The 14,708-nt window shown below is 31.0% G+C and overlaps 1 protein-coding gene and 1 long non-coding RNA gene across 7 annotated transcripts in view; one reads left to right on the forward strand and one right to left on the reverse strand.

Moving 5' to 3' along the window:
- Positions 1–14,708, reverse strand: part of LOC116844192 — a 280,321-nt gene that overhangs the window by 120,044 nt on the left and 145,569 nt on the right. The window lies entirely within an intron of this gene.
- The window catches only part of LOC116844206, a 9,519-nt gene continuing 4,017 nt past the window's right edge, over positions 9,207–14,708 (forward strand). Inside the window, exon 1 of one of the 2 annotated variants that reach the window (XR_004378022.1) lies at positions 9,207–10,017. This is a non-coding gene — a long non-coding RNA (uncharacterized LOC116844206). The remainder of the gene's footprint in view (positions 10,018–14,708) is intronic. The other variant, XR_004378023.1, reaches the window with a different exon arrangement.

Below are 14,708 nucleotides of genomic sequence, written 5' to 3' on the forward strand. Positions count from 1 at the left end.
GAGAGAGAGAGAGAGAGAGAGAGAGAGAGAGAGAGAGAGGGAGAGAGAAGATAGCTTCTATATCACCTTTACTTAATAACCTTTTACTTTACTGATACATATCGTTGCACTTCTTGCATAACTGAAAACAGCAACCAGTATTTATCAAGATATAGTGGACTATTTCACATTGATTTAGTCGAAGTGTTATTTTTAAAACACCTTTCACAATAAGATTGATGTGAACTAAAAACATGAGTTAGTGGAATAATGTTCTGCGCGTAAATGAAGATTACGGAATTTGCACAATTACCATTGCCTACAATTGAAAGCAGTTTTGTAAAATTGTCGAAATTTTGCTATAAGAATCTAAATAACACTAGTTAGTTTTAACAGATAATTTATAATTGTTTTCTTTACGTTAAACTTGTACTTTTTAGACAATCTTTTAGACAATCTGTATAAAAAGTCACAGAAGAAGACAGTTTCTTTATGCTTTCAGTGCATATACCGGGTATAAATTTTTCTGTTTACTTCACTGATATTCATTTTCTCACATGTATAATCTTCAGTCGTGGCAATTACATAATAATCTGCATCTTACCTAATTCACAATGCAGAAATAGCGTCATCCGCAACATCTATAAATGTGAAACACGCGTTAGAAGAGCGACACTCGGTGTAGTGAATAGTATAAAGAACAACGGACCAAAGTGAAATAAACGATACGTGGATACGTAGATATAGCACTTTGACGTGAGATAATAAAGAGAAAGAAAACCAGAAAAGGAGATACGAAGTTTTGGAAACACAAACTTCGATCGAATTTCAATTCAATTTGTAAACAAAATCCGTGTTGCTCTTTTGTATTGTTGCAATATGAAATTTTACGTCTGTATTCTATTAGTGATAATGATATTCAGTTTGGTGCCAGAGGACCTTTGCCAGGAACAAAACTCGAGAAATGAAAAATTTGATCAATTGAGGAACTATCCTATTGTCGTCACGCTTTCGAAAACAAAGCTGGTATGTCCCGAAGGTCAGAGGATGGCTATGGAAAGATGTCGCCCGAGCAGGAAATAGAATTGAGAGGTAATGATATATATATTTAATTATCAGAGAATATGTTTAATTGTAACAAATAATGTAATCTTAGACAAAGAGAAATTCCTAGCGATAAGATTGAATAATGCGCGTTTGTATTTCACAAAGTCCTTGAAGCACAACACGCAATTTATAGACAAATTTCATAGAAACTGAGTTTGCGTGTAATTATAACAGAGTAAATATTTTACTTAATATTAATGTAATAATTACCATTATATATTTAATTACATAATTTTTTCTGTTTCTCTCTTTCTATCTCTTTCGGATATTTTAAAAAAGTGTAATAAATTAACTATATTTGTTATTGTTTATATTGGCTTCACAACCTAAAACGTCACAAATTAAACTGACAAATAATAATTATTAATTAGCATTATTTTGTTATATTAAAATATAGTCATTAACATATATATATATAGTATTATTAATATATCAAAATTATTAATATGATTATTAACATATTAATAATTTAAATTATTAATATTATTAAATTAATATTATATAAATAATAAATAATTAGTAAAATGCGCATCTTTTTTTAAGTGTATTTATTCTACTTTCATTTGTGAAAACCCAAGTAAAAACATCTCAGGGAAAAACTTATTACTGGCCAGTAACTAGACAGTTTTTACTAGCTAAAATTAATTAGACAGTTACTGTTTAGAAACTTGGCAAAAAATACTGGCTATTTTTCACGACCAATTACTAGTCAGAAACTAGGCTTGAAAAAATAGTAAGTAAATACTGGACAGTTTCTATTCATTAAAAACTCTGAAAATACTATTCAGTATTTTTTGTGTAATTGTCTTGTGTAGTCAAAAACTATGCAAGAAAAGTAGTAAATAAAATGATAAAAAAATGCTGTGCATTTTCTGTGCAGCAAAAAATCGGAAATTACTGACGAATTTTTTTGAAATAGTTCCTGACCAGAAATTTAATAGTAAAAATAATAAGTACATGTTTTGTAGTTTCTAAACGATCGTATAGTAGTTTCACAAGGCAAAGATGACAAGAACAAAAAATAATAAAATAAAATAAAATATTATTTTAAAGATAAAAAAATAAAAAATAAATAAAAATTATAAATTTTAATTTTAATAAAATTATTGTCCGATATATATAGTTAAATTATTTATAACTATTAATAAACTGAAAAAAAGTTAGATACTGATCAGAAACCGATAAAAAAATATTTATAAAATAGTTGAAAACTACATAGAAACTAGTAAAAAACTGCTTAGAAACTACTAATGAACAGGTTAGATACTGATCAAAATCTAGTTAATCTAGTTAAAAACTGATCTGAAACAGTCCAGTTCAACTGTCCAGTTTTTGATAAAGTGAGCGTCGACCAAATCAATTAGTTTCTAGCAAAGAAAAAACTGGCTAAAAACTAGCTAGTTACCAAAAATTCCTGGGCAGTTACTGATCAGAATCTGGTTAAATTTCTACTTGGGAAAGCGAGTGATACTGGTGCCGATTTATTTTAAATTATGCTAGATTTATTAGATATAATCTTATTTTACACAGGATTTATTTTCCTTAAAGATTTCTTTTGAGTTCTGTAAAATATTACATTGACTTGCGACGAATTTCTCCTGAACATACAACATGTGTATTTTATGTTTGTTTACAGGTTCGAAGATATCAGTATTTCAGCAATAGAATTTCAGCTGAACACCAGAATGCACAGTGAAATATCAAAATATCGTCGCCGCAGCACAACCATATAATGACAAAAATATTTTGTGTGCCGACGAAGTTTTAATAAATTCACGTTATTAATCCTGTCTACAATGCGTTTTTATATAAATTATATTAAATGTTATATATAAAAATACAATGAGAGAAAGAGAGATAACTATACAACAAATCAGATTTTAGTTCCTGGATTTCAGTTCCAGGATATATCCATGTAATAGAGAAAAACTACTTTTTCAATGAACTTTTCACTAAGAAAAGATTAAAAATTCAACAATTACATACATATGTCTGTCAGCCAATCACATACATTATATGTATGGTCATTAAACAAATAAATTATATTTTATTTTTTAATAATGCGTCATAAAGCGCATTTCTTTCGCAAGTCTGCTAAAAAACCACCTGGCGATCAAAAACAAATGTAGTTGAACGAGAATATGAGCAGGATAAATCACACTTCATTATTCTAACATTAAAGCTACTATAAGGATTTGAACGTTAATATTGGAACAAAATTTAATATAAATATGCATAGAAAGAGTTTGTGTCCTTCTAGCTAGCTTTCTGGTAAGAAAACATGTAGCTAACGCATAGAGAGGTAACTATTCCATTAAAAGAACATATTTAAATTTAAAAATATGTTTAATTTTAAAGAATAGAAAGAATAATTTTAATGCATGAGTTCAAACAGGGTAATTGACCCTCTTTCGCTACCAAATATATATGTCCCAAGATATATGTTTTCCTCACTATTAATAATAACCTTTCCCGAAGTGTAACCTTCAGTTGTGGAAAGTTACATGTTAATATGCATTTTTCTTATTTCAGAAATCTTGCTTCTATGCAGAAATTGCGTCATCCGGAGCAACTTCTATATTATAAATAGGAGCACGCGTTAAAAGAACGACTAGACACTCAGTGTAGTGGATAGTATAACGAATATAACGAGCCAAAGTGAAATAAACGATACGTGGATGCGCAAATATAGCACTTTAATTTGAAATAAATAAGAGAAATCCAGAAAAGGAGATATCAAGTTTTGGAAACACAAATTTCGATCGAATTCGGTTCAATTTGTAAACAAAATCCGTGCTGTTCTTTTGTATTGCTGCAACATGAAATTTTACATCTGTATTCTATTAGTGATAATGATACTCAGTTTAGTGCCAGAGGACCTTTGCCAGAGAGGTGGAAGCAGAAATAAAGGAAAGGATGACTATCCTATTGTCGACGTGAAATCGAGACCAAGTACGGGGTGTCCCAAAGGTCAGAGGAAGGCTATGGGAAAATGTCGCCCGAGCGGAAAATAGAGTTGAGAGGTAGTGATATACATCTTTAACTGTCAAAGTATATGTTTAATTGTAACAGATAATATAATCTTAACAAACAGAAGTTCCAAGCCATAAGACTGTATAATGCGCGTTTGCGTTTCACAAAGTCTTTGAAACACAGCACGCAATTTATAAACAAATTCCACTGAAACTGAGTTTGCGTGTAATTGTAAGAGTGTGATTATTTTACTTAATAATATAATAATATTATAATAATATATTATAAAATTATAATAATATAATAATATATAAAATTATAATATTATAATAATATATTATAAAATTATAATATAATTACCATCATATATTTAATTACATAATTTGTCTCTCTCTCTCTCTCTCTCTCTCTTTGTTTCTTTTTTTAATATTTTAAGAAAATATAATGAATTAACTATGTTTGTTAATGTAGTTTATATTTGCTTCACAACCTAAAATGTTACAAATCAAACCGACAAATAATAATTATTAACATTACTTTGTTCTGTTATAATATAGCCATTAACATATATAGTATTATTAATATACATATTAAAATTATTAATATAATTATTAACAAATTGAACATTTGTATATAATATTATTATATTAATATTATTATATAAATAATAATTGGTAAAATGCGCATTTTTTTTAAAGTGAATTTATGCTACTTTTATGTGCGAAAAAGCGAGTGGTACTGGGGCAGATTTGTCTTAAATCATGTTAGATTTATAATTAGATAATAATCTTATTTTATAGAGGGTTTATTATTCTTAAAAATTTCTTTTGAGTTCTGTGAAAAATTACGTTTTAATTTGCGACTAATTTTTTTCGGAAATACGACATATGTATTTTATGTTTGTTTACAGGCCCAAAAATTCAGTATTTCGGCAATATCAGCTAAAAAACGGATGCAGAGTAGAATTATCGTCGCCGCAGCACAATCATAATGACACAAATAATCTATGCACTGACCAATCTTCAATAAATTCATCTCAGTCCTGCGTACAATGCGTATTTATTTAAATTATGTTACATGTTGTACATAAAAATGTAATGAGAGAAAGAAAGAGAACTATGCAATAAATCATATTTCAATTTAAACATATTTATGTGATAGAGAAATACTGACTTTCCAATGATACTTTTCATTAAGAAAGGATTAGAGATGCAGCAACAGTTTCCATATATATATTTCTAACATATATATATATTTATTTTAGTTTATCCTATACATTATATATATGGTCTACGAACAAATAAATTAAATTATATTTTTTAATAATACGTTAGCGACGGGGACAGAAGACACTAAACAAGAAGAGCTTATATCACCTTCTTTAACACTTAGTTAAAGAAGTTATTTTCATATTAATGAAGCATATTTCAGTCTATATATTAAATGTATGGTTTTTGAACAAATAAATTAAATTACATTTTTTAATAATGCGTCAGCGCATTTCTTCTGTGAGTCTGCTAAAAGGCGCATCCGTTCAGCGGTAAAAAACAAACGCAGTTATACGATAGAAGAGGATGAATCACGCTTTATTATTCTCTCCCAATGTTTATGCGATATCTCTTCCTCCAAACTCTTTGCTTTCAATTTTACTCTATACTTTTTCTAACATTGTTTCCTATTGTTAAACAAATTTATTTGCGGCCGAAATTATTTCCCTACGTCTGCCACCACGTGAAAGTAACATATCAGTACTTTTATTTTATTGCATCTTGATGTATAAAACGTGTAGAAGTCGAATTACGTATTGAAGAATTAGTTGAAGAAATACGCAATAAACGTCGATAAGCATCTTAAGAGATGCGATGAAAATAATGAAACAATTTTTAACTATTCTAACTGAACTGATCAGCCCAAATTTATATAGTTTTGTAATCTTACTTTCTGTTTTCGTTTGTAATGTCTCTAGAAATATTTATCAACGTTAAGTGTATAATTATCTTCTGAATCTTTATGCGCAGCTAAAAGTAAAAATAAGATTTTTCAAGCATCCCGATACACGAGCGACCCAGCCATAACCATCTGTTGAACTTTTGTGCGTGACTTTCTCATGCGTATTAGGGAACATACTATCTCATTGATATTCTACTTAATTGATATTCATTACTTTCAATCGCGACCTGTGACGCGACATACTAATATGCTTACATACTAATATGCTATAACATACTTTCCTGCTCCATAATGTAGAAATTGCGTCAAACGGAGCAACTTCTATGTTATAAATAGGAAACACGCGTTAAATGAGCAGCTAAATGCACGATGTGGTATGTAAGCGACACGTGCACAAATATAGCGATAATTTGAGATAATTAAAAGGAAGAAATCCAGAAAAGGAGAAACGAAGGAATACAAAGATCGATCAAATTCAATTGATAAATATTACGTTAATATTAACAAAATCCGTGTTGCTTTTTTTTACTGCTGCGAAAAGAAACTTTCCGTCTATATTCTATTCGTGATAATAATACTCAGTTTAGTGTCAAAGGGCCTTTGCCAGAGGCTTGTAATAAAATATCACCAAGAGTATCAATAAAACATATTACAAGGATGCGTTCGAAAATGTATCCCAAAGATCTGAGGCTGGCTAAGGAAAGGTGTCGCACAAGCGGGAAATAGAGTTGACAGGTAGTGATATACATCTTTAACTGTCAGAATATATGTTTAATTGTAACAAATAATATAACCTTACCAAAAAGAAGTTCCAAGCGACAAGATTGAATAATACACGTTTGCATTTCACAAAGTCCTTGGAGCGCAATTTAATGACAAATTTCACAAAAACTGAATTTGTGTGTAATTATAAATGTGTAAATATTTTATTTAATACTAACGTAATAATGTTACCATTATATATTTGATTATATAATTTTCCTCCTTCTCTCTTTTCCAGATACTTTAAGAAAATATAATGAATGAACTATGATTGTTAACGTTGTTCATATCGGCTTCACAACCTAAAATGTTACAAATTAAAGTGAACTGACAAATGATTATATAATAATAATATAATTATTATTATATAATAATAATTTTGAATAAATAAAATAAAGTACATAATAATAATTATAATGTATATTAATAGTACTATATATGTTAGTGATTATATTATAATATAACAAACTGATGTTAATAATTATTATTTGTCAGTTCACTTTAATTTGTAACACATTAGGTTGTGAAGCCGATATGAACAACATTAACAATCATAGTTAATTCATATTTTCTTAAAGTATCTGGAAAAGAGAGAGGGAGAAAAATTATGTAATCAAATATATAATGGTAACATTATTACGTTAATATTAAGTAAAATATTTACACACTCATAATTACACATAAACTCTAAGTTCTTGTGGAACTTGTCATTAAATTGCGTACTGTGCTCCAAGAACTTTGTGAAATACAAACGCGCATTACTCAATCTTGTCGCTTGAAACTTCTGTTTGTTAAGGTTAAGGTTATATTATCTGTTACAATTAAACATATTCTTTGACAATTAAAGATAGTTATATCATTACCTGTCAGTTGAAAACCGGATGCACGGTAGAATTCTAAAATATCGTCGGCGCAGCACAACCACGTGACAAAAATATTCTGTACTGATTGACTACTGTACTACTGACGAAGCTTCAATAAATTCACGTTATTAGTCCTGCCTATAAAATGCGTGCTTATTTAAATTACATTATATCTTAACTTACATTATTAACTTTAATTACATTACATCTTAAATTACATTACATCATAACAATATAATAAGAAATGCAATAAATCATATTTCAGTTTTGACATATCCATATAATAGAGAAATACTTCGACTTTTCAATGACACTTTTCATTAAGAAAAGATTACAGATTCAGCAATTATTACATACATATTTCTATCAATCCATGTTATACGTTATATGTATAGTCCTCAAACAAATAAATAAAATTATATTTTTTAATAATGCTTCAGCGCATTTCCTCTGCGTGTCTGCTAAAAAGCGCGGCCATCCAGCGGCAAAAAACAAACGCCATTAGACGAGGACGTGCACGGAATGAATCATGTTTCATTATTCTAACATTACAGCCACTATGAAGATGTGATATTAACATTGGAACAAAATTTATTGTGAGTATGCATAGAAAGAGCTTGTGTGCTTTTGGCTAGCTTCCTGGTAGGAAAACATGTAGCTGACGCAAAGAGAAGTAAGTATTTTATTAAAAGAATATATTTAAATTTAAAAATATATTCAATTTTAAAAGAGATAGAATAATTTTAATGCACAGTAGTTCAAGCAGAGGACCAATCGCTACCAAATTTATATGTCCCAGAACATATATTTTCCTCACCAGTAATAACAGCTGTATTCAATTAAAGGAACAGCCTTTTTAACATTCACACACACACACACACACAAAATATTATTATACATCAGCTATCATTCTACTTACTATTGTTTGGGACAGATATGCCTTTCCAAAACCCTAGTGGATTATTACAGTCCCAGCTCTATCGCTTTACCGCCAAATATATAACTTCAATTTTTTTTTTGCAAAAAAAGCATTATGCCGAGTATTAAAATTTTGTAGTACAAAAATTTTGGTAAAACTGCATAAAAGGTAATACTTTACCGATTTTTTCTTTTTGAAGTGTTTTAAAATAGTATTCTGAATATAAAGTGGTATATATAGAATAGTATTTTGAGTAACTTATTCCTATAACTATATGGAGATCGCATGTAGTTTCTGAGATATTCGAGTTTAAAGTTTTGAAAGTGTACATATTATAAATGGATCTAACCCTGGCAATTATACATAGAAATACATAAAAATATAGTAAACAATATTAAATAAATTTCAATATTGAATAATTTTCAATTTATATTGTATACAAAAATTTTGTTTCATTTATAAAATATCTTTTGTTAATAACTTTTTAACAAATAATGAGCGACGCTTAAAACTTTTTAAATGTTACTTAAGGACATATCCTTGATAACATAGGCCAAGATCGTAGGAGCTCGGTCTTCTATTCAGTATTTTTATCACGTTTTCAACCATGAGATCGAACCATGAGATGTGAACTGAAAGTGACTTAATAGAATAGTGTTCTGCGCGTAAATGAAAATAACGGAATTTGCAAAATTACCATTACATAAAATTGTATGCAGTTTTGCAAAATTGTCCAAATTTTGCTATAAAAATCTAAATAATACCAATTAATTAACTAGATAATTTATAATTTTCTATTTTACTAAACTTGTACTTTTAGACAATCCCTTTAGACAATCTGTATAAAAAATCGCAGGAGAAAATAGTTTCTTTATGTTTTCAATGGATATGCCGAGTATAAGTTCTTTTTACATCACTGATATTCATTTTTTGCAAGTGCCATCTTCAGTCATGGCAAATTATATGTTAATTTTTCCTACTTCACAAATACACTACAGAAATTGCGTCATTAAAGAGAGAGGAGGAACAACGCTATAAAATAGAAACACGCGTTAGAACAGCGACTAGACACTCGGTGTAGTGGATAATATAACGAACACAATGAGCCAAAGTGAAATAAACGATACGTGAAGTGCTAACTAAGAGAAAGAAATCTAGAAAAGGAGATACGAAGTTTTGGAAACACAAAGATCAATCGAATTTATAAACAAAATTCATATTGCTCTTTTATATTGCTGTAAGATGAAATTTTCCGTCTATATTCTATTAGTGATATTGATACTCAGTTTAGTGGCAGAGGATCTTTGCCAGAGGCGTGGTAGCAGACGGTATAAAATATCAAGAGGACCGCCTAAAGGACAAGTTAGGACTGAAGAAATTACAAAGGTGCGTTCGAGAATGTGTGGTAGAGGTCAGAGACGGGGTATGGGAAGATGTCGCCCGACCGGGAAATAGAGTTGACAGGTAGTGACATATATCTGTAAATTTCAAAGTATATGTTTAATTGTAACATGTAATATATTCTTAATAAACAGAAATTCCAAGTAACAAAACTGAATAATGCGCATTTATGTCTCACAAAGTCTTTGAAGCACAGCGCGCAATTTAAAGACAAATTCCACAGAAACTGAATTTGCGTGCAATTATAAGAGTGTAAATATTTTACTTAACATTAAAGCTAGCAGCACATGGTGCTTGTTTTCATGCTGGATTGCTTGCTGATTGGAGCATGTCTGAAAATAGATGGAAATACACCAATCAAAATAGAGTATTTCCATCCAGCAAGCAATCCAGCACGAAAACAAGCACCGTGTGCCGCTGGCTTAACGTAATAATATTACCATTACATATTTCATTATATAATCTCTCTCTCTCTCTCTCTCTCTCTCTCTCTCTCTCTCTCTCTCTCTCTCTCTTTCTCACCTTCCTCAGTTACATCTTCTTATACATTAACGCGAGTGTGGTTCGCACGCAATTAGAATTCGTAATTGTTTGATGAACCGGAAATGCGGGCTGCATTCCACTAAGAAGACGTATTCTCACCACGATAAATCCTTTCCTCAATGGCGCGACGGGAAGAAGAGCGGAACAATTGCTGCTGAAAGAAATTCTTTTAGCACGGACAGCGGGCTAGGTATACGAGCAATCGTCTCGGTCGGTTTCGGTACCTCGATAATTGGATCGTTCGGTGGTCGCGCGCGGCAGCAGTCTGCGAGAACGACGTTCCGGACTGTCGAACTTCGACGTACATATCGTAGTCGTCGTTGTCGTCGTCCGTGACACTAAACACGCAACAACTGAACGCCCGACGACGACAAGTCGAACAAACAGAAATAACGTCACGCCGACAAGTTTCACGCGAGAAACCAAGTCACTGGCTTTTCCCGTAATTACAGCGGACTAGATTTTTCCAGAACTAGGATAGGTATGCGATCCGCTACCGGAGATCGGTACAGAGCCGTTGAAAGCCATTAACGAATGGACGAACGCACGCACGCACAGTACGGCCGCTCTGGACAAAATTCGAAAAAATCATTGTCGGTATTGGTTGTACTAATGATGTTAAATTAACGACTATTATCCATATTTTGATGAATACTAATTGATTCTTGTTTACAGTATCTAGTAATCACTCATAACTGAAATGAAATGTAATATATAAACAAATTCGAAATTATTAATTTCAAAATTTATTATGTAGAATATTCATTAAAGTATGTACTTTGTATTTTAATTTATTGGTTTATTAATATGTACTTATACATGTATTTATTTCATTTTTTAAAATGATAGTGAAACATTGGCAATGTTATTTACTTTCATCAATTGTAACTAAACTTTTAACTAGGTTAGACACAAAATATCCTGTACTTTTGATTGTTTCAGATTCTCTGTTTATCCTATTTTTAGAGTCCAAGCAGTTTACCTGCTACACAAACTACTACACTAACTACTACACAAACTACACTAATTTCTAAGAATTTTTTTCAGAATGTGGTCTCTGGAGTCCGGACGTTTGTAGTCGATCCCATGTCGTGCGCGGAAAACTGCTGCGTGTGAATTATGTTTACAGTTTTTTTTTGCTTATGTTTACTGTATTTATGTTTAGCAAACGCGAGCAAACGAGAATTGATGATTGTCAACACACAATTCGCACGCAGCGATTCTCCTCGCACGATACAGAGTCTTATTGTTAATAATGTCAAAGATTGATGTGTATTCTTTTTCTATTAAAAATATACTTATTTTGCTATTTATATATGAATTTCTATTTTTGTCCAAAAAAAAACGCATTTGGCCGCACTGTGGGTCGTCATCGTCGTCGTCGTCGTCGTTGCGTGCGAGAGAGACATGCAACTCGAATAAATCGACGTTACTCAGCGTTTGATTTCTATTCCGGCGATGAATAGAGGTATGATAAAGCGCGCGTGGTGAGCGCGATGAAAAATACATGCGCGCGCGAAGAGTAAGGGTGACTTTTTCATCTAATTGTGACTGATCCAATCGGCACACAGTTATATGCTACGTTCGAGTAAATATTATTTGTGCCGAGAATTTCATAATTTTATCCGTTACTTTTGCTGTTTATTAAGTCCGATCTATCTTGTTAAGGAACTAATAAATTTCGCTGGAAATGTAGCGACTTTTTAAACAGCCCATCTCAGTTCTCGAAATATAAATAGCCCATATAAAATGACAGGATAGTCAGTTACTGCAGAATGTTGATCTATTTTTCGGCTACAAAGTTTTACAATAATTTTTGCTATAAAATTTTCTCCACGCGACATCCAATTAACATAATAAATTACTAGCCAGTGAGAGTCAACGTCAGATCTAATTTCCTAGATTAGAATTATTATTTAATTATCAGTTTATTAACAATATTAGTAATTAAAAACCATGTTTTTTGCTAGAGTATCGATGACTAAGGTAATGCCATTAATTGGATGTTTTACTTTATTAAGAATAAAAATTTTTCATACGATAAGAAGTTTTTGCACATACCGATATTAAGTTATTATTTATTAGAAATAAAATAATTTTTCTATTGTGAAATAGTATTTTTTTTTTTGTTATTCATACGGAGTTCAACTTTCTATTTGATTAATATTTTAAATGCTATTGAATATCTTAAATTTTTCTTATCGAAGTGCTAAGTAAACAGGCTGGTTAGATTGTTTACTGCCACGTTACACACATTTCCTCTTTCTCGCAGTCTATATTTATTCGTTGTTATTATATGAAACAGAAAGCATATAAAGTATAGGAACATCTTGTATCTCTCTATTTCTAATTTTTGATCAAGATTTTAGTCAAGATAGTGATATGCCGTCTCGTCTCACAAAAATTGACAAAAATAAAAAATCTCATCTTGATTTAATATTTTACATTGTTCTAAGAATATTTCTTTTATTATAAATACATGAATCTCTGTTTAAAATATTGTATGTATATTCATGGAATATCAGATTCAAATATTCTAGAATTTAGAACATTTATATTTCATAAAAATATTTATAGAATATTTTGTGCTACTTGAGTAAATATTGTTAAAATATTAAAATAGAAATATAGAAATATTGATTTAAAATTATTTCCTTCTTTTCAGGGTTTTTGAGGTTTTTGAAGACGGTTTATTTTTTTTTAGTTCCTTTGATAGTATATATTAATTTAAACTGTCTGTCGTTACTCTGGTTATTAAAGCGTCAAAGGGATGAAATCAAAAGGAGTATGCAGATTTTATGGTAGCCTATATTTTCCGCATTTTTATTCGCGATTTCAACAGATAACGCTACAAAAGATTGGCTTAAACTAGAGTTCTATAATAAGAAAAGCGAAATCGGCGTCGCAGCGTGTGTAGAATATAATATAAACATAATATAATATAAACATATATAATATAATATAAACATATATAATATAATATAAACATATATAATATAAATATGTCTTTAAATTACAAGAAATTTGTACGGATTATGTACGAAGATTTATTCTATATCTAACTTCCAGGGCTTGTATTTTGCGCGTAAATTCATTTAATCATGAGTATATTCAAGTATGTACCTAATTAACATAAAATCTTGCTTCTTCCATATAAAAATTAAATAAAAAGTTGCCTTGTATCTAAAATACTGCTACTCAGTATAATAATACGATGCCGCAAACAACACGGCAGCGATTACAATATGGCGGTCACTTCCTGTTGGTTTCGCTTCTCTTATTATAGGATTTTAGCTTAAATTCAGCGCGATTTCTATCTGATAGTGCCTTCATGTTCACGTTCAAAATGAGGGACGTCTTTCAAGGACAGATTTTTGCCATTCGCAAAGAACAGACATTGTCATTGATACTTGTCTTTGTTTACATCTGTTGAAATTGGGACTATTTTAGGATATTTTTCTTGAGGATGATAAGAAGTTCAGGCCGTACTCTTTTTGGTGAAAGTTATCCTAAATTTCAGATAATTTTCTTGGATAAGATATATATTACACGGGAAGCCGTATATCATCTATATCCATGAAGCATAATGAAGAGAATCGTGAGACGATGTGCGAGTACGAAATTCTGCGCGGATCGTTAATTGTGTTAATTAACACGGTTACTGTCGTGTCGATTTCCATTCCATAAAAGATTCCGTAGGAAGAGAGCTTAATTTACTATCGAATTAATAAAAATATAATAGAGGAACGCAATTTGGAATGCATATATCCATCCGCCTCGTTTTATTGGCTCTTTACAGGCCGTAAAATAAATTTTTTCAAAAGCAATTAATTATACGTTACACGTAAATTAACGAGACGCGGTAGTATCACGGTACCGATCACCGGCGATCAGCACGACAATTAACGTGTTGAAAGATCAGAGGAAGCAGTCGTCGTTGTCGCTACCGAGTGTCCGCTCTCGCGAGAATTAGAAATTTCTCGTGCAACTGCAGAATGTAACGACAACAACGGCGCGCCAAGGAGCCGATATAATTGGGAGCGCGATAATTCCCGGCGAGAAACTCCGTTTACGGCTTTTAGAAAGAGAGAGATGTTAGATTGTGCGCGGCTGATAAACGCTGCGATTTCTCCGCGGACGCAGAAATAGCAGAGAGCTCGGAAACGTACCGTCTCGTCGTCGTCGTCGCTCGCGGATGCAAAAGTCGAAAC

This window comes from Odontomachus brunneus, unplaced genomic scaffold (genome assembly GCF_010583005.1).
Source record: "Odontomachus brunneus isolate Ranch 3 - 2012 unplaced genomic scaffold, Obru_v1 Obru_scaffold_040, whole genome shotgun sequence".
NCBI classification, from domain to species: Eukaryota; Metazoa; Arthropoda; class Insecta; order Hymenoptera; family Formicidae; genus Odontomachus; species Odontomachus brunneus.